The following is a 21,482-nucleotide window of genomic DNA, read 5'->3' as shown; positions in this document are numbered from 1 at the left end:
GTGGGAGAAAAGTCAAGGTATTTCTTCCCTTTTCCATCGTTCCTTGGCACCCCATCTCTGGCCAGGTGTCGCTCCCCGGCTGCCATCCCTGCAGAGCAGCTCCTCCTCACAACTGTTGCTCTCACGGGGCTCTGATTACATGATTTCCTGCCATTGCTCCTTCCTGCCAAGGGGACGCCTGAAGCTTTCTGCTGTTGCCAGCTGGGTGCCTTAATAACCTTGTCATTCCGCTCAACTTCCCCACTACTTTATAAATAATTCCTTCATTAAAGTTGCTTGAAGCTTCTGAGTAGAGATCGTTAGGCTATGACTCCAATTCATAATATCTCATTTCCACTCTTGTCCTCTTCAAGCTGTTCTCCATACACTTAAACCATTCTCTCCCACTTAAGGCCTTCTAATGGCTTCCCATCACCCTTAGAATACCTCCCCACTGTGGCCTAATAGCCCGGTCATCCTGCTCTCTGTGCTATTTCTCATCTCGCTGATTCCATCTTTGGTTCCTCACACATGCTGGGTTTGACCCCCACCTTGAAGCCTTTGCAGAAGCTGTTTCCTCTTTGCAGAATGTTCCTCCTCGTAATCATCACATGACTGGTTCCTTATCCTTCAGATCTCATCTTAAATGTCATTTTTCACACTGAGATCTTCCCAGAACACCTGATACAAAATATCCTCTCAATAAACCTGTTTCAATCTTCTATATACAATTATCATTTTTGATATTTCTTTTGCTTATTTTTTTATTGACTGCCCTTCCACCTACTAGAATAAAAACTGTCTGGCAGTCTATAGCAAAACAAACAAACAAAAGAGGATTTATTTGATCCAGTTTGAAGTATACTTAGTAGCTCAGAGAACTGATAGAAACTCGGAGTAGGGGGGAATTAGGCTGGAACCAAGGAGGCTCTGAGGGCTCAGCATCAGGAAGAATAAATCAGGGCTCACCGCCAGAGCCTGCTGTGCACCAGTCCTGCCCCTGGATGCCGTCACAGTGCCACACCATCACGGCGCTGGATGCACCCAGTACGGCTGGACACTGTCACAGGCCCCCTCAGCTGCTCTACCACCCCTAATTTGAGTCTTTTCTTGAGCTGAGAGAACAAAGGCAACTCCGGGGGAGGCAATTATGTATAATATGGTCAGTACTACACTGGTTTAAGACTCTGTTATTTATAGCTCTGGCTAAGGCTATAACGTGGGCCTATAAGCTTCTTAGGATATAAAGCGAGGGTAAAGGGTGTAGATACGGAAGAACAAATAAATGATGCCCTTCAAAGTCCACCGCTTTTGCCCTCTAGGATGTACTCCTGTCCTTCACCCAATTGAAAAGTTCACACCTTCAACCCAGGTGACTAAACTTTCATCATAAGCTGATAATTTGCTGTACTACCACCTGAAGTTGAAAACATTTGACATCACTGTATATTCCATATTGGGTAGTAGGACAAAAAGAGGGATCATAAAGTTATTAATGAACATAAAACATAGCTGCTTCCATCCCATTCTTGCATTAGTCAGGAAGCCTAAGTTGCCTTCTTACACTGCTTAGTTCATGTTTCCTTTGCCCTGTGCAAGCACCCGGGCTGCAAAGGGGTTTTTATGTTGGAAGGGTGGCCTGTAGGGTCCAAGAATTTGATGGTCTTGTCATTTTGAGGTTTTGCTATTTTTCATTGAGTAGAACTTTTAGACAGGGGTGGGTGTGCTAACACCTGTGAGAACCCCCTGAGTTCTAAACATAGTCCTTTTGAAAGATGAGAAGTCATGTGAAGACCATAGGGAACAATGTTTCAGAAAGAAGCAGCAGCTCTTCCAAGAAGTCCATACACTTACCTTTTCTTAGATACAGTTTTCCAGTTGTGTCTCTAAGTGCTTGGTCACCAGACCAGCCTGGTAGCCCCTGCCCACAACATCAGTTTAAATCTATAATACAGGATTTCTCTTTCCACACAAAGTGAGCCACCAGCCTCACCTAAAGTTCTGCCTGCTGGCATGATGTATAGATACATCCCCATGGTCTTGTGGAGCCTCCCTTAAGTGCAGCTATAGTGTAATTGTATCCATTCCTGCCTGGCCCCAGTTTACCCTGCAGGTGTATCAGTAAGCCAGGCCCACGTTTTCTTCCCCCTCCACCAGTTAATCACAGGAATTCTCTGTGAGGCCAAAGTATAAATTCAGAGAAAGGCAGCAAAGTAGAAAGAGATAACATGGAGCTGAACCACCTGCTTATGCAGTTTCCTTATTTTCTGGGCCTTGTCAGACCCAGTATCTATTAGCCATTCCCATCTTGTAATAGAATGTCAGTGATCCTGTCCAAGTCTATAATCCAGTTTAGAGACACTAGGTAATAATTTGCGGTTTGGGCACCACTGTCACATTGTGTCCCATGGTCAGGCTTCAGCCTCTCCCTGAGCCCAGTAACAAGAAACACTGATGCTTTCATTTTCTAGAACTTAACTGTGCCTGACCTTTCTGAGTCAGCAGAATATTTTGAGCCTTAACTTCTTCCCTGCTTAGCCTATAAAATCCATTTATCTTTTCATTCAGTCTCTGCCTTTTTGAATCTGACCTCTTACCCGGCTGTGCTACAGCATTGATCAGCCAGCCCCTTTCTGGTCCTGGATTCTCCTGGTTGGTTTCAAACTACCTGCATTCCCCCTGGATTATTTTAGGATATTCATTATGTAAAAGTAATAGAACAGGCTGGGAGAGGAAAACACATCACACAAGGAGGCCAGATGGGCAATGATTATACACACGTGAGATAAGGACTATAACTAGAATAAAGCAGCATGAACAGGAAGCTGCTAAAATCAAAGAAACAACAGGGTCAACTGACTAATGAATAGAGGTAGGAAGGAAAGTTAAGAATTCAGAGGTGAATTTGCAGCTTTAAGTCAAGGTACCATTGAAAAGTTAGGTTAGAAGGATGCAGTTCAGCTATAGACATGCTGTTAACAAGGTGAGTACAAATGTGGAGCAAATGCAAATGTGCATTAGGTAGTTGGGATGAAGGACCTGAACTCAAGAAAGAGGTCAGAGCTAGCTATTGATTGGGAGTTGTTTACATAGGGAAGGTCAGAGAAGCAAAGAAAATGAAAGAGCCTTTCAAGGGAAAATTTTTCGCTGAGTAGATTCTCTCTGTATATACAATAAGTAAGATGTCAGAGGACAGCAGGCCTTGTTATCCTCTTTATTTCATTGGTTTCTTTCACTTTTGAGGCTCAGATAAATACATGAGAAGACAAAAGTTGACAGCCATAATGAATATAACAAAAGGAATAATGCTTCCCCCAAAAAAGTAGTTCCTCCAGAAAACCTCAGTTATAAATCTTATATTTCCACTTCTGTTACAATATTGATAGTATGAAAAACCTCTTATTTTTAATCCTCTTATTTTTTACAATAACCTTGATTATTTATTAGAGTAATGATTGATCTAGTCACCCATTCATTCCAGAAAAATATAATATGTACTATATACATGGATTAATAATTGTTAAAGAACTATAAAATCTCTAATTCTTTCCACAATGGTTACATCAGTTTACATTCCCACCAACAGTGTAATTTGTTATATTTCCCTTTTCTCCACATCCTTGCCAGCACTTGTTATTTCTTGTCTGTGGGATAGCAGCCATTCTAACTGGTGTGAGGTGATATCTCACTGTGGTTTTGATTTGCATTTCCCTGATGATTAGCGATATGGAGCATCTTTTCATGGCCATCTGTATTCCTCCTTAGGAAAAATATCAGTTTAGGTCGTCTGCCCATTTTTTAATTTGGTTATTTGTTTTTTTAGTGTCGAGTTGTATGAGTTCTTTTATATTTTGGATGTTAACCCCTTATCAGATAAATCATTTATGAATAAGACTGTATGTCAATTATACTTCAATTTTTAAAAATCTCAAATTCTTAAGGAGGCACAAGGCATACCATCTAATTTTCCTTTGATAACTCAAAAGACACATTGGGATTTTTTAGTTTCTCAGGGTCATTACAGAGGCTTTAAATTTTTACTGGACTCTCTGTGTTTGTGTCAACTCAGGATTCATCGGACTTTCTGATATAAAAATTCTAGGCCTTTATTTGTTCTCTACTGAGCAAAGGAGACAATGAGTCTGGCCACAGTAATTTCCTAAACAGGTATAATAATAAATCCTTTAGAAATGAAATATATTTATAATGAAGGCAGCTTTTGCTATATCAAAGATCTATTTAATGTGATCATTAGAATGCTACCACATTAAGATTTAATCTTCTGATACCCCATTAAACACAAAAGCTCTTAGTAAAAGCCTATTGTTAATTTGATTGATTGATTGTTTGTACGTTATCTTTTAAAACATCTCTTAAATATGATTGATTCTAACCCTTGACATTTAAAAATTTTATATCAGGTATAAAAATAGAAACAAAATGAAAATTAATTTTTGAATTAGTTCTGACATCTTAAAGTTTCCTTTGATAAGAAGAAATGATAAAATGGGCAAGCCTAATGAAGCCCAAGTGGGACTCCTCATTACTAGTTGGGCAATTTTCTGCCATCTTCACCCTAGGGAAGAAAGTGGCATTTCTTTGAAACTTGGAGAGCTTCACTGTTTCTCTTCTGAAATGGGATCCTTTTTCCCCAGCAGTACAAAACACAGTCAATACATGGAAACAAGAAATTTTAAATCTGTGCACAGAGACCTCAGGTTATAAATAATAAATGTATAACCAAAAGAACAAAATCATTGTCCCCACCCACTCACCATATGGGGACTAGAAGGTTTATCATTGCCTAAGAAATCTAAACCTTAAAAGTACTCCTAGTTCAGTTACCAAAAACATGAGCAAGGGAAGTATGCAGTTCTGATATGCACAAGTTTGAGTTAACACAGTATTATGCAAATCAAGAACTGCCTGCATTTCAAGAATAGGCTAGGATTTAAGTTTAGGATTAGAGAAGGCTAACTTGCTCTGCATAATCAAACTGGATGAATTTGTTTCCAACTCTGAACAAATTTTGCTCCTGAGAACACAGGGAGAGAAAAGAGAGAGAAACCAGCCAGATATCAAGAGGCCAGGATGTCCCACAAAATGCCAAAGCCTTTAAAAATTCCTCAGGAAAGACTTTTGGAAACAAAATATCTAATAATTAAATTTAAGTTGTCTGGTATTCTAGACTTACTTTGTCCAAAATGGCAGCCACTTCCTACAGATTACCAGTAAGAATTTGAAATGTGACTAGGAAGAATTGAGATTTGCTCTAAGTATAAAATATGCTCTGGATTTTGAAGAATTTAAATAAATAAGAAGAAACTTTTAAAAATCTTGTTAATAATTATATTTTATTGGTCATGATTACACTGATGTTTCAGACAGATTGGATAAAATAAAATATACCATTAAAATTAATTTTACCTTTTTAAAAATGTGACTACTGTAAAATTTTAAATTATATATGTAGTTCACATTATATTCCTATTTCTATTGGACAGTACTGCTCCAGTAAAGCCTGCTACATTCTCAAAGACCTTGTGTGAGTGGATTTTGGTGAAAAAGAAGAAAAAGGCATTAAGTCAAGGACAGTTAAAATGAGATGGCATTCAGACCCATAGACCAGTGGAACAGACTAGAGAGTCCAAATATAAACCCAAGCATATGTGGTCAATTAATATATGATAAAAGAGCCATGAACATACAATGGGGAAATGACAGCCACTTCAACAGTTGGTGTTGGCAAAACTGGACAGCTACATGTAAGAGAATGAAACTGGATTACTGTCTAAACCCATACACAAAAGCAAACTCAAAATGGATCAAAGACCTGAATGTAAGTCATAAAACCATAAAACTCTTAGAAAAAAATATAGGCAAAAATATCTTGGACATAAACATAAGCAACTTCTTCATGAACATATCTCCCTGGGCAAGGGAAACAAAAGCAAAAATGAACAATTGGAACTATATCAAACTAAAAAGTTTCTATACAGCAAAGGACACCATCAGTAGAACAAAAAGACATCCTACAGTATGGGAGAATATATTCATAAATGACATATCTGATAAGGGGTTGACATCCAAATTATATAAAGAGCTCATGCACCTCAACAAACAAAAAGCAAATAAGTCAATTAAAAAATGGGCAGAGGAGCTGAACAGACACTTCTTCAAACAAGAAATTCAGATGGCAAACAGGCACTTGAAAAGATGCTCCACATCGCCAATCATCAGAGAAATGCAAATTAAAACCACAATGAGATATCACCTCACACCAGTTAGGATGGCCACCATCCAAAAGACAAACAACAACAAATGCTGGCAAGGATGTGGAGAAAGGGGAACCCTCCTACACTGCTGGTGGCAATGTAAACTAGTTCAACCATTGTGAAAAGCCATATGGAGGTTCCTCAAAACACTCAAAATAGAAATATCATTTGACCCAGAAGCTTCACTCATAGGAATTTACTCTAAGAATGCAGCAGCCCAGTTTGAAAAAAGACATATATATCACAGCACTATTTACAATAGACAAGAAATGAAAGCAACCTAAGTGTCCATCAGTAGATGAATGGATAAAGATGTGGTACATATACACAATGGAATATTATTCAGCCATAAGAAGAAAACAAATCCTACCATTGGCAACAACATGGATGGAGCTAGAGGGTATTATGCTCAGTGAAATAAACCAGGTGGAGAAAGACAAGTACCAAGTGATTTCACTCATCTGTGGAGTATAACAACAATGAAAAAACTGAAGGAACAAAACAACAGCAGACTCACAGAACCCAAGAATGGGCTAACAGTTACCAAAGGGAAAGGAACTGGGAAGGATGGGTGGGAAGGGAGGGATAAGGGGGAAAACAGGGCATTACGATTAGCACACATAATGTAGTGGGGAGGGACACGGGAAAGGCAGTATATACAGAGAAGACAAGTAATGATTCTATATCATCTTACTACGCTGATGGACAGTGACTGTAATGGGGTATGTGGGGGGAACTTGATAATAAGAGGAGTCTAGTAACCATAATGTTGTTTAAGTAATTGTACATTAATGATGTCAAAATAAAATTTTAAAAAGATCTCAAAACCAAAAAAAAAAAAAAAAAAGAGATGGCATTACAAACTGAGTAATAATATACACAAGGCCCAGCATTAAAAGCTCTACATATATTGACTTTTTTAGTCTATATTACAATCCCAGGAGGACCCCATTTTTCAAACAACTAAGACATAGAGAGGTTAAGTAATTTGCGCAAGGATACAGTCAGTTGAAGATGGAAGAAGATTTGAACCTAGATAGTTGGACTCCAGATTCCTTGCTCTTGCATGACTGCTTTATCAAATTACTTCTTCAGCAGCAGCAAGAACTTAGAATCAAAGAGCATTTTGAGAATGCAAGTATTGTGAGAAACTGCAGAAATGTATAGAGAGTGATGACAATTTCCTCATGTTCTGTGATGGGCATTTGAGCTAATCTTTCCAGACCTTAAGGGGAAGAGTGATGTTCTCTGTGATGTGGGTGGCATGGAGCTTAGGTTTTCTGCAGGCCTTCTATAACTCAGTTAGCTTGAACACAAACTCGTTCATATTGTTTCCCTTTCACTCCCTTCTGTTCATTTGGCCTCACCTCTGTACCCCACTCTTGGTGTAATCATGTTTTCTTATTGGTTGTCTCTACTTTCAAGCCCAAATTGAGCTCTTTCTCAGCAAGCTAGGTCTTTAGAGAAGTAAGATTCTTCCTTTTCTTAGCTCCAAATCTAGTATCTTTATTTAAACTGTTCCCTCATAGTCAAATGATCGCTACTTAGCCCTGTGTTTTCCTAGATTCCAGCTCCTGAAATTCCCTGCATAGCCTCTCTTCAGGTCTACATTCACTGTACCTTCATCTTGTCTGTTCTGCTTCAATTTCTCTGACATGTAGCCCTCCTTCTAAATCCACAGATCTTCTAAAAGTTCCTCATTTTTTAGAACACTGCTTCACAGCATTACTGTCATGGTTTAAAACTCATTCCAAGTAGAATATAAATAACTTCCAGGTGGAGGCAGGATTCCAGAGGACAATGTCTGCAGAAAATCAAAACCCAAGGACCAGGAAAAGACCAATGAGTATCAAATTTATGGGATACCCAAGCCTAGAGAAGTTCCAAATATGCCCAGAATTCATATTAACCAGGTGTAATAGCGAGGTTATGGTGATCAAAGAAAAGACTCAGTTATTATTAAATAGGATATGTTATATAATAGGCCCTTGTCCTTAAAAACCTGGAAGAAACTTCTTGGGTGGAACTAACTAGGTAGACGTGGGCTGCCTCCTGATGAATAAGCTTCAGTCTTTGTGAATGGGGGGAACTAACTTTCCTTAGTTACTTGAAGTACTAATAGAAGATGGCTTTGTACTCTACATACTAAAGTAGACAAATATTTCTTCCCCCTTTGTTCCAATGTTAGGCATAGTCCTGTAACATCCTATAAATATAACATAAACCAAAAAACTCTCAATCTGCCCACAAAACTCACTCCTCCCTGAGTTTCCTCCATTTTGATGAATAATGTGAGCATTCACTACTACTGAGGTCAAAGCCTGGGAATTAGCTCTGATTTTCTCTTTTTATTCCACACCTCATCCTTAATGCATCAGCAAGTCACATAAGTTTTCCCTTTGAATATTTCCCTAAATCTGACCTTTTCTCATCCCCTCCATTGCTCCCCCACCTAGCACAAGCCACCATCCCCTCTAACTGGGAAGATTTCAGTCCCCTCCTAGCTGATCGCCCTGCTGCCCTTGTTGCCTCTCCAGTCTCCACACATGGCTGAACTGATCTTTTAAAATGTTAATCAAATTGTATCATTCCCCAATTAAATCCTTCCAATATCTTCCCATCACATCCATGATAGAGTCCAAATCCTTAACACGGACCACTGAAGCCCTCCATGTCCTCCTAACCACCTCTCTTACCTCATCACCAACCGCTCCTCAGCATCTACCCCTTGGTCACCACTTTCCTGCCACAAAGATGCCAGATTCCTGAGGAGATCAGGAAACTTACGCTTGTTCATTCCATTCAGGTCTCTATATGCAAGCATCCGCTCCTTAGAAATTAACTCCCTGGCCATCCCCTCAGAAATAGCTCTCCTCTTGTTCCCTTCCATCTCTCTTTAAGTTTGCTTTGTATTTTTCATAATACCTACTATCATGTGAAAATATCTTACTTATTTGTGTATGTGTTCATCTGTCTTCTCATTCCCCATGCCCATCCTCAAAAGAATTATAAACTATCTGCTTTGTTCTTAACTGTATCTCAGTAACTAGAAAAATGTCATAATAAATACTGCTGAACAAGTGCAGGAATGAGTTTCCTTATCTGACAGAGCCATTTGGTGACAAATTGTAGTGGATTTTGTTTTAGAATTTTGTGCTTTTACCTTTATACTAACTGACACAAAGAATTTTTTTATTTTTAAAAATTCTTCAAATTAATTAATAGTGAATATAGGGAATTAATGAGATCCTTCATGCCAAGAAAACAGGTAAAATGAGGATCCATTTGCAAGTTTTTCATTTTTTATGAACTGGTATTATATGTCATAAGATTTCAAATCACACATACATAAACACAGAAGTGAAGGTGATAGCTCTAAGGCCATACTGAAGATAAAATTCATTCTCTCTACCTCTTTTTTTTTAGATAATTATTTTTTATTGAAGGGTAGTTGACACACAGTATTACATTAGTGTCAGGTGTACAACACAGTGATTCAACATTTATATACATGATAATTCTAGGTACCAGCTATCACCATACCAAGTTGTTACAATATTTTGACTATATTCCTTGTGCTATACATTACATCCCAGTTACTTATTTATTTTACAATTGGAAGTGTGTATATATATTTTTTTGTGTGTGAGGGCATCTCTCATATTTATTGATCAAACGGTTGTTAACAACAATAAAATTCTGTATAGGGGGGTCAGTGCTCAATGCACTATCATTAATCCACCCCAAGCCTAATTTTCATCAGTCTCCAATCTTCTGAAGCATAACAAACAAGTTCTTACATGGAGAACAAATTCTTACATAGTGAAAAAGTTACATGGTGAACATTACAAGGGCAGTCATCAGAGAAGCTTTCGCTTTTGCTCATGCATTATGAACTATAAACAGTCAGTTCAAATATGAATACTCATTTGATTTTATACTTGATTTATATGTGGATACCACATTTCTCTCTTGATTATTATTATTTTTAATAAAATGCTGAAGTGGTAGGTAGATACAAGATATAGGTAGAAAACATAGTTTAGTGTTGTAAGAGAGCAAATGCAGATGATCAGGTGTGTGCCTGTAGACTATGTGTTAATCCAAGCTAGACACGGGCAATAAACATCCACGTATGCAGATTTCTCTCAGAACGGCGGGGGGGATGTTCTAAGCCTCACCTCTGTTGATCCCCATTTTCTAACCTGAAGGCCCCCCTGCGACTGTGCCTGTCTTAGGTTGTTCCTCCCTTGGGGAATCTTACCCGTCTCTGGCTAACCAGTCATCTTCTGGGGCCATACAGGGAAATGTAAAGTTGGTAAGTGAGAGAGAAGCCTTATTGTTTGAAAAGGTTAGCTTTTTACTTCTTTGCATATTTATGCCCTGTGGCTTCTATGCCCAGCATTTGTCTTGAGGTATCTTTACCACTTGGAAGAATTATGATACTCGGTAAATTCGATATGAGGCACGAATATTATTTAAGGGTTGTAATTAGGTAGGAAGAAGAAAAGCTATAGAAGTAGCAGGCAGAAGAAAACATGGGAAGATTGATAATTTCTTTGTAAAGTAACTTCAGCATGTATAGGTTTTAAACAACTAATCAAATTGCGCACACACATTAACATAATAGGAGTAAAGTTACGTAACCAAAGCATAACTGTAATTACCAGCCATCTCCAGTGAAACCAAGAAAACCAGTTAAGCACCTTAGGCATTTGTGAAAACTTATCTATGATATGGTGGATATTGTCCAACTGAACTTGAACAGTCTGAGAGAATTCAGACAAATTAAAACAACCCATTCCTGGGGACTGTTCACATCCCATATATTCTTTTAACAGTAAATAGTCTGTAGTTGTAAGATTTTGGAGCGCTACAATTTGCACTTCTCCTAATTCTTGGTTGAGTTCCAACAGTATAGATCCAGTCAAATTTGTTGTTTTACTGTATGCACAGGCCAGCTTAGATATCTCCTTCTTCATTCCCATGGCAAGTCCAGGAACTGGTGGGATGAGTGCATCTACACCTGTAGCAGTGCATGGACCTTTGTTGAGGTTTTTGATGATCATCTTCTGGCATGAGTCTTCCCGAGAGTGCTGATGTTGAAGTTCTTTTTCATATCGTATCTTAGTTCATTTTCGGGATAGCCAAATTAGGCTTTGATCCTCTGTATAAACACAAACAGACCCTTTGCCTACACTTTAATATACCCTTTATATCATTGTGTAGAACTCATTGGAGGTCACCACACAAGAATTGCTTTTTTTTTTTTCTTATCATTAATCTACACATACATGGCGAATATTTTGTTTACTAGGCTCTCCCCTATACCAGGTCCCCCCTATAAACCCCTTTTCAGTCACTGTCATCAGCATAGCAAAATGTTGTAGAATCACTACTCGCCTTCTCTGTGTTGTACAGCCCTCCCCTTTCTCCCACCCCCCCATGCATGCTAATCTTAATACCCCCCTACTTCTCCCCCCGCTTATCCCTCCCTACCCACCCATCTTCCCCAGTCCCTTTCCCTTTGGTACCTGTTAGTCTATTCTTGAGTTCTGTGATTCTGCTGCTGTTTTGTTCCTTCAGTTTTTCCTTTGTACTTATATTCCACAGATGAGTGAAATCATTTGGTATTTCTCTTTCTCTGCTTGGCTTGTTTCACTGAGCATAATACCCTCCAGCTCCATCCATGTTGCTGCAAATGGTAGGATTTGCCCTTTTCTTATGGCTGAGTAGTATTCCATTGTGTATATGTACCACATCTTCTTTATCCATTCATCTATTGATGGACATTTAGGTTGCTTCCAGTTCTTGGCTATTGTAAATACTGCTCCGATAAACATAGGGGTCATTGGTCTTTCTCATACTTGATTGCTGCATTCTTAGGGTAAATTCCTAGGAGTGCAATTCCTGGGTCAAATGGTATGTCTGTTTTGAGCATTTTGATGTACCTCCATACTGCTTTCCACAATGGTTGAACTAATTTACATTCCCACCAGCAGTGTAGGAGGGTTCCCCTTTCTCCACAGCCTCACCAACATTTGTTGTTGTTTGTCTTTTGGATGGCAGCCATCCTTACTGGTGTGAGGTGATACCTCATTGTAGTTTTAATTTGCATTTCTCTGATAATTAGCGATGTGGAGCATCTTTTCATGTGTCTGTTGGCCATCTGTATTTCTTTTTTGGAGAACTGTCTGTTCAGTTCCTCTGTCCATTTTTAAATTGGGTTATTTGTTTTTTCTTTGTTGAGGTGTGTGAGCTCTTTATATATTCTGGATGTCAAGCCTTTATCGGATGTGTCATTTTCAAATATATTCTCCCATACTGTAGGGTTCCTTTTTGTTCTATTGATGGTGTCTTTTGCTGAACAGAAGCTTTTCAGCTTAATATAGTCCCACTTGTTCATTTTTGCTGTTGTTTTGCTTGCCCGGGGAGATATGTTCAAGAAGAGGTCACTCATGTTTATTTCTAAGAGGTTTTTGCCTATGTTTCTTTCCAAGAGTTTAATGGTTTCATGACTTACATTCAGGTCTTTGATCCATTTTGAGTTTACTTTTGTATATGGGGTTAGACAATGGTCCAGTTTCATTCTCCTACATATAGCTGTCCACTTTTGCCAGCACCATCTGTTGAAGAGACTGTCATTTCGCCATTGTATGTTCATGGCTCCTTTATCAAATATTAATTGACCATATATATCTGGGTTAATGTCTGGATTGTCTAGTCTGTTCCATTGGTCTGTGGCTCTGCTCTTGTGCCAGTACCAAATTGTCTTGATTACTATGGCTTTATAATAGAGCTTGAAGTTGGGGAGTGAGATCCCCCCTACTTTATTCTTCTTTCTCAGGATTGCTTTGGCTATTTGGGGTCCTTGGTGTTTCCATATGAATTTTTGAATTATTTGTTCCAGTTCATTGAAGAACGTTGCGGGTAGTTTCATAGGGATTGCATCAAATCTGTATATTGCTTTGGGCAGGATGGCCATTTTGACGATGTTAATTCTTCCTAGCCACAAGCATGGGATGCGTTTCCATCTGTTAGTGTCCCCTTTAATTTCTCTTAAGAGTGACTTGTAGTTTTCAGAGTATAAGTCTTTCACTTCTTTGGTTAGGTTTATTCCTAGGTATTTCATTTTTTTTGATGCAATTGTGAATGGAGTTGTTTTCCTGATTTCTCTTTCTATTAGTTCATTGTTAGTGTATAGGAAAGCCACAGATTTCTGTGTGTTGATTTTGTATCCTGCAACTTTGCTGTATTCCGATATCAGTTCTAGTAGTTTTGGGGTGGAATCTTTAGGGATTTTTATGTACAATATCATGTCATCTGCAAATAGTGACAGTTTAACTTCCTCTTTACCAATCTGGATTCCTTGTATGTTTTTGTTTTGTCTGATTGCCGTGGCTAGGACCTCCAGTACTATGTTAAATAACAGTGGGGAGAGCGGGCATCCCTGTCTAGTTCCCGATCTCAGAGGAAAAGCTTTCAGCTTCTTGCTGTTCAGTATAATGTTGGCTGTGGGTTTTTCATAGATGGCCTTTATTATGTTGAGGTACTTGCTCTCTATTCCCATTTTGCTGAGTTTTTATCATGAATGGCTGTTGAACTTTGTCAAATGCTTTTTCAGCATCTATGGAAATGATCATGTGGTTTTTGTCTTTCTTTTTGTTGATGTGGTGGATGATGTTGATGGACGTTCGAATGTTGTGCCATCCTTGCATCCCTGGGATGAATCCCACTTGCTCATGGTGTACGATCCTTTTGATGTATTTTTGAATTCGGTTTGCTAATATTTTGTTGAGTATTTTTGCATCTACGTTCATCAGGGATATTGGTCTGTAGTTTTCTTTTTTGGTGGGGTTTTTGCCTGGTTTTGGTATTAGGATGATGTTAACTTCATAGAATGAGTTTGGGAGTATCCCCTCCTCTTCTATTTTTTGGAAAACTTTAAGGAGAATGGGTATTATGTCTTCCCTGTATGTCTGATAAAATTCTGAGGTAAATCCATTTGGCCCGGGGGTTTTGTTCTTTGGTAGTTTTTTTATTACTGCTTCAATTTCGTTGCTGGTAATTGGTCTGTTTAGATTTTCTGTATCTTTCTGGGTCAGTCTTGGAAGGTTGTATTTTTCTAGGAAGTTGTCCATTTCTCCTAGGTTTCCCAGCTTGTTAGCATATAGGTTTTCATAGTATTCTCTAATAATTCTTTGTATTTCTGTGGGGTCCGTCGTGATTTTTCCTTTCTCGTTTCTGATACTGTTGATTTGTGTTGACTCTCTTTTCCTCTTAATAAGTCTGGCTAGAGGCTTATCTATTTTATTTATTTTCTCGAAGAACCAGCTCTTGGTTTCATTGATTTTTGCTATGGTTATTCTTCTCAATTTTATTTATTTCTTCTCTGATTTTTATTATGTCCCTCCTTCTGCTGACCTTAGGCCTCATTTGTTCTTCTTTTTCCAATTTCGATAATTGTGACATTAGACCATTCATTTGGGATTGTTCTTCCTTTTTAAAATATGCTTGGATTGCTATATACTTTCCTCTTAAGACTGCTTTTGCTGTGTCCCACAGAAGTTGGGGCTTAGTGTTGTTGTTGTCGTTTGTTTCCATATATCGCTGGATCTCCATTTTGATTTGGTCATTGATCCATTGATTATTTAGAAGCGTGTTGTTAAGCCTCCATGTGTTTATGAGCCTTTCTGCTTTCTTTGTACAGTTTATTTCTAGTTTTATGCCTTTGTGGTCTGAAAAGTTGGTTGGTCGGATTTCAATCTTTTGGAATTTACTGAGGCTCTTTTTGTGACCTAGTATGTGGTCTATTCTGGAGAATGTTCCATGTGCACTTGAGAAGAATGTGTATCCTGTTGCTTTTGCATGTAGAGTTCTGTAGTTGCCTATTAGGTCCATCTGTTCTAGTGTGTTGTTCAGTTCCTCTGTCTCATTACTTATTTTCTGTCTGGTGGATCTGTCCTTTTGAGTGAGTGGTGTGTTGAAGTCTCCTAGAATGAATGCATTGCAGTCTATTTCCTCCTTTAGTTCTGTTAACATTTGTTTCAGGTATGTTGGTGCTCCTGTATTGGGTGCAAATATATTTATAATGGTTATATCCTCTTGTTAGACTGAGCCCTTTATCATTATATAATGTCCTTCTTTGTCTTTTGTTACTTTCTTTATTTTGAAGTCTGTTTTGTCTGATACCAGAATTGCAACACCTGCTTTCTTCTCTTTGTTGTTTGCATGACATATCTTTTTCCATCCCTTGACTTTAAGTCTGTGCATGTCTTTGGGTCTGAGGTGAGTTTCTTTTAAGCAGCATATGGATGGATCTTGCTTTTTTATCCATTCTATTACTCTGTTTTTTTTATTGGTGCATTCAGTCCATTTACATTTAGGGTGATTATTGAAAGGTATGAACTTATTGCCATTTCAGGCTTTAAGTTTGTGGTTACCAAAGTTTCAGGGCCAGCTTCTTTACTATCTTACTGTCTAACTTAACTCGCTTTTTGAGCTATTACAAACGCAGTCTGATGATTCTTTATTTCTCTCCCTTCTTATTCCTCCTCCTCCCTTCTTCATATGTTGGGTGTTTTGTTCTGTGCTCTTTTTAGGAGTGCTCCCATCTAGAGCAGTCCCTGTAGGGTGCCCTGAAGAATTGGTTTGTGGGAGGCAAATTCCCTCAACTTTTGCTTGTCTGGGAATTGTTTAATCCCTCCTTCATATTTACATGATAATTGTGCTGTATACAGTAGTCTTGGTTCGAGGCCCTTCTGTTTCATTGCATTAAGTATATCATGCCATTCTCTTCTGACCTGTAGGGTTTCTGTTGAGAAGTCTGATGATAGCCTGATGGGTTTTCCTTTGTAGGTAACCTTTTTTTTCTCTCTGGCTGCCTTTAATACTTTGTCCTTGTCTTTGATCTTTGCCATTTTAATTATTATGTGTCTTGGTGTTGCCCTCCTTGGATCCCTTGTCATGGGAGTTCTGTGTACCTCTGTGGTCTGAGAGGCCATTTCTTCCCCTAGTTTGGGGAAGTTTTTGGCAATTATTTCTTCAAAGACACTTTCTATCCCTTTTTCTCTCTCTTTTCTTCTGGTATCCCTATAATGCGTATTTTGTTCCTTTTTGATTGGTCACTCAGCTCTCTTAAAATTCTTTCATTCCTGGAGATCCTTTTATCTCTCTCTGCATCAGCTTCTCTGCGTTCCTGTTCTCTGTTTTCTAGTCCATTAATGGTCTCTTGCATGTCGTCCATTCTGTTTTGAAGTCCTTCCAGAGCTTGTTTTATTTCTGTATTCTCCTTTCTTAGTTCTTGCATATTTCTCTGCAAGTGCATCAGCATGGTTATGACTTTTGTTTTGAATTCTTTTTCAGGAAGACTGGCTAAATCTATCTCCCCAGGTTCCTTCTCAGGGGAAGATGTAGCAGATGCCGAAGCTGTCTGGGTTAGTCTTGTCTGGATCATATTTTTTTGCCTTTTCATGTTGACAGGTGCTATTGACTGTCAGCTATGAGGGCCAAAATTTTCACTTGCTACTGGCCTTTCTTTACTGGGACAACTGCAACCCCTAGTGGCTTATGTTGGGTAATTGCGTGTAGGCTGGGTCTTTGTGTCTTGCCTGGCCAAAAAGGAATTTTCCTTTCTGTGGGTGTGTTTTGCCTTAGGCTGTTTCTCTGCTTTCGCAGTGCCCGGAGGGGTAATGGACGGGGGGCTGTTTGGCTGTTTACCTCCGTGAGGGGTCTCAGAGATGTTGCCCAGGGGGTTAGTGCCTCCGGTTTTCCCTGTAATTTCCAGCCTCTGGGCTGTGACCTGTGTTGTTTCCATCTAGCTGTTAAATCCCTGTCCCTTTAAGACTTTCAAAAAGCACCCGCTTTTCTTTGTCACAGGGGCATCCGCTTCGGCACCCGCTCAGAGGTCTTGCTGCCCTATTTCCCTAGTTTCCAGCCCTCCATGCATGCACTGTGTCTGCTCTCTGGTGCAGGTGGCTGGGGCTGGGTGTTTAACAGTCCTGGGTTCCCTCTCCCTCCCGCTGGGAGCTGGGGGGAGGTGTGCTCGGTTCCCGCCGGGCCAGGGCTTGTATCTTACCCCTTTCACCAGGTGCTGGGCTCTTGCACGTGTGGATGTAATCAGGCTGTTGTCCTGTGTCTTCTGGTCTCTCTTTTAGAATTAGTTGTTTTTGTTGTATTTTCAAAAATATGTATGTTTTTGGGAGGAGATTCCCACTGTCCTACTCATGCCTCCATATTGGCTCCTCTCCTCTTTCTATCTCTTTTGATGATACATTTTGGTATATAGCTCCTATGTAGTTGTAGTACAGAGTTGAATGTTGCAGTGGGAGAAAAGATGTATAAGATGAAAACCTTGGTCATGTCAATGCCCTCTAGTCAAAGACCACCAGGAACACACCTATAGTAGAACAAAGCTGAGTTTATTCATTTGTTCTAAGGGAGATTACACACCATGAAGAACTGAGGGCATTTCAGGAAGGAGGCTTTACAAAGGACCTGTAGAATTTGACCTTATGTTAGGCTTGTTCGAACAAGCATTGGGAGTGTGTGCTGGGAATGTCCAGGCAACCAGGACTTTGCTCTGGGTTGGAAGCTACCTGGTTGCAAAAGTAATTCTATGACTGGAAATCTTAATAAATCTTATCTATAAGTTGGAAGGAATGAAGCAAAGCTTAAATATGTAATTAATAAAGAAGTCACTCATATTAGCTAGGCTATGGGGGCATTTGATCATTTTGCTTGAACAGTGTTCATGCTCTCATGCTCAGACACGATTACAGAGGGCTCTTGTTTTTGTCTTGATCGGTCCTGGTCGCAGAGTGGCCTGTATCATCTACACCCACTCAGCAATGCGTATGGCAGAGTCCCAGCTACCCCTCCCTCTCTCACCCAGTGAGCATGTCAACTTAGTGGTGGCAACTGGAAGTCTGTGAGCCAAATCTGGCCTGAAAATGTTTTGTCTGGGCTGCCCAGTATCTTTTCAAAATTCAATTTGTTGCCAATATTTAAAATTGAGATATTTATATAAAATATACAGAATGTCTGTCCTGTCTGGGGAAAATAAATAAACATAAACTCTGGCAATACTGAGTCCACATTCCCGCCTGGCAACATTCTGCTCATGCTGAAGAACAGGCTTCATATGGCCTGCTTCACTCATCTATGTGGGTTTGCCAGATATTTGAGTTTGGGCTTCTGGCTCACTTTCCTCCCTCCTTTCTGTGTCCCTGTCCTCCTTCTCAGTGGTTTAAGAGCCTCTGGGTGACCCGCCATCTAACACCGTAGGTCCAGGTGTCCTGACCATCTCACAAAATGATCTTTGCTCCCAAGTTATCTCAGTTTCACACTTCTATATTGCCACAAGTACCTTATCACCTTGAAAATCTTCAAATAGCCATTTCTGACTATAATCTCCATTCCTCCAACCGCCTCACTCTGTAACTCCTACTGAAATTCTTCATTTACCTCATCTAGACTCTGAATTTTTAGATCTCATCATTTTTCTCCTGTCCAACACCCTCCTCTTATTGTGGCAGCTGCCCACCCAGCTTAGATTTCATGGCCCATAATATGATTACTCATTCACAAGTCATCTGCTCAAAATCCAAGCACCCACTATTTGAACTCTGCTCTCCACCTTCTCTGTGCCTGGACTAGACTGCTGAATGCTTCTAAAAAAAAAATCATTCAACTGTACCAAATTAGCCACACTTTGAATTCATTTACAACTCAGATATGCACTCAACATAGACCAGAATGTCATTATATTTCCCTAGAGTGTTCTTTTTTTTCCTTACAATTTTCCCTCTCTCTTCTAAGACTTTCCCATCTCCTGCCCCACCCATCTGCTTCAGTTAGTAACTTCACCTCAAACTCCCAGTTATGAGACTCCAGGAAAGCAGGGTTTTGTGTGGTTCAGTGTTATTCTCTAAGCTAGGAGTGCATAATATGAGGTCTGGTGCACAGTAAGAATTGAATATAATATTTACGGAAGGATTATTTTAAGTCAAATATTTTCCCACCATCAAAACTATCAACCTACCTGTATATGTGCCTATTCTTCTCTGCATTCCTTATGGATCAATGGAAGAAGTACCTCTTGTCACATGTGTGTGTTCTGCAATGCAGGCCTTCCACATAATTTTGAAATACTTAATAAATTTGATTCAATTTGAAAAATCTATCCATGTTATCACAAGATATTCCAACATTCCATTTGTCAAAAAGTGGTAATGACAAGCCTTATATAGAACCTTTTATGCTGATTATAATCATTGCTAACAATTATTGAACACCCACATTTGCTAAGTGCTGTTCCAAGGGTTCATCATGAACTGACCCATTTAATCTTTGCAATAACATAGGCACTATTTTTCATCTCCATTTAACTGAAGTGCAGAGGGGCCAAGTAACCTTCCCATATTCTCATAGCCAGAAACGTCAGAGCATCACTCTTTCCACTATGCTGTATCCTTTTAAAAATAAAAAGGTGAAAAATCAGTACAGACGGCCATAGTGATGTAAAGACTATTGCTGAGATGGAGAATGGAAAGCAGGGAGAAGGGGGGAAGGAGACCTTGATGCTTCTACTTTTAAAATCATCTCGAATCTGTCCTTGTTTCCCCTCCATTGCCACTACCCTAGTCCAAGCCACCACTATTTCTCACTCAGGATATTGCAGTAGCCTCCTATTTGTGACCTCTGTGACCCTTTCCTTTCCTCAGAGCAGCTATAATCATCTGTTCAAAACAGAACCCAGATCATTAAAGAATTTCCATTGCATTTATCATAAAATCCATTTATCATAAATTTCCATGGTCCATCAAATTGTACATATTAACTGTCCTACTACATCCATCCAAATACCCCAAGTGCCGCACTGAGGAGCCTTCCTTCTTTCAGTTCCTGGAACACATCACATTCCAGAGACTTGAGGCTTGTCTTTTAGATTCCACATATAAGTGAAATCCTGTGGTATTTGTCTTTCTCTCTGACTTATTTCACTTAGCATGATACCCTCTAAGTCCATCTAAGTTGTTGTACATGGCAGGATTTCATTCTTTTTATGGCTGAGTAATATTCCACTGTACTACATGTTTTTTTATCCATTCATCTATTGATGGACATTTGGGTTGTTTCCATATCTTCGCTGTTGTAAATAATGCTGCCATAACATATAAGTGAGTATATCTTTTTGGATTAGTGATTTTGTTTTCTTTGAATAAACTCCCAGAAGTGGAATTGCTACATCATATGCTATTTCTACATTTAGTTTTTCGAGAAACTGCCACACCGCTTCCCATAGTGGCTGCACCACTTTGCAGCCCCACCAGCAGTGTATGAAGTTTTCTCCAGATTCTCACCGACATTTATTATTTCTTGTATTGTTGATATTACTAGCTAGTTCTTTTGGATCTCAGCCTAAAATATCACATCTGCCAAGAGACATTCCCCAAGCATCCTATACATAGTAACCTCCTCTCTCAAGTTACTGTTTATCATATAACAGTAATGCCTCTATAATGTTTAATATTATCTGAATACACTTTGTTTATTAATTTACCTTTTATTGTATGTCTTCCCAACTTGAATGTAAGTTTTTCTGTCTTGGTTTTGTAGGCATCCAGAACAGTGTTTAAGAGTATGACTGCTACTCAATAAATATTTATGAATAACAAATTAAATAAGATATTGCAAGTATAACACTTAGCACAATTGCAAGGTTCCTGCATGTACAACACTGACCAAGGTTCCTGCATGTACAAAAAGTGACCAATTATTGACTTCCTAAAATAAGCGAAATTAATTTATCAGTATATTGTTTCTAAAAATAGTTCTTGTTAAGCCCAAGTCTGCAAATCTTATTTCTCTTAATTTTTGGTGGCTTATGAAAGGCAGTTTCCATGATCATGTGCCTTGTCTTCTCCAGTCACACACGGTTTTTTACTGTTCTTGTTTTTAATTTATCGAAGACCATTTATAGGAGTTAACATTTTCCTATGACTATCTCTGCAAATATCTATAAAATGATAGTGAGGAATAAGATCCCATAATCGGTCATTTCCAAATATTTGTTTCATTTCAGGAGTGGTCAATATGCCAGCATCCTTTTTTTCAAGATGCTTTTATCCCTAAAAAATAAAAATAGAAATAATCATTTCCATTCTGAATAACTGGGCTATCTATAAATGGTTACTTGGGCATTAAAAGATTATCTACAGAGAATGA

The sequence above is a fragment of the Manis pentadactyla genome, chromosome 3 (assembly GCF_030020395.1).
Source record: "Manis pentadactyla isolate mManPen7 chromosome 3, mManPen7.hap1, whole genome shotgun sequence".
In the NCBI taxonomy this organism is placed as follows: domain Eukaryota; kingdom Metazoa; phylum Chordata; class Mammalia; order Pholidota; family Manidae; genus Manis; species Manis pentadactyla.
This window is presented reverse-complemented; position numbering follows the sequence as displayed.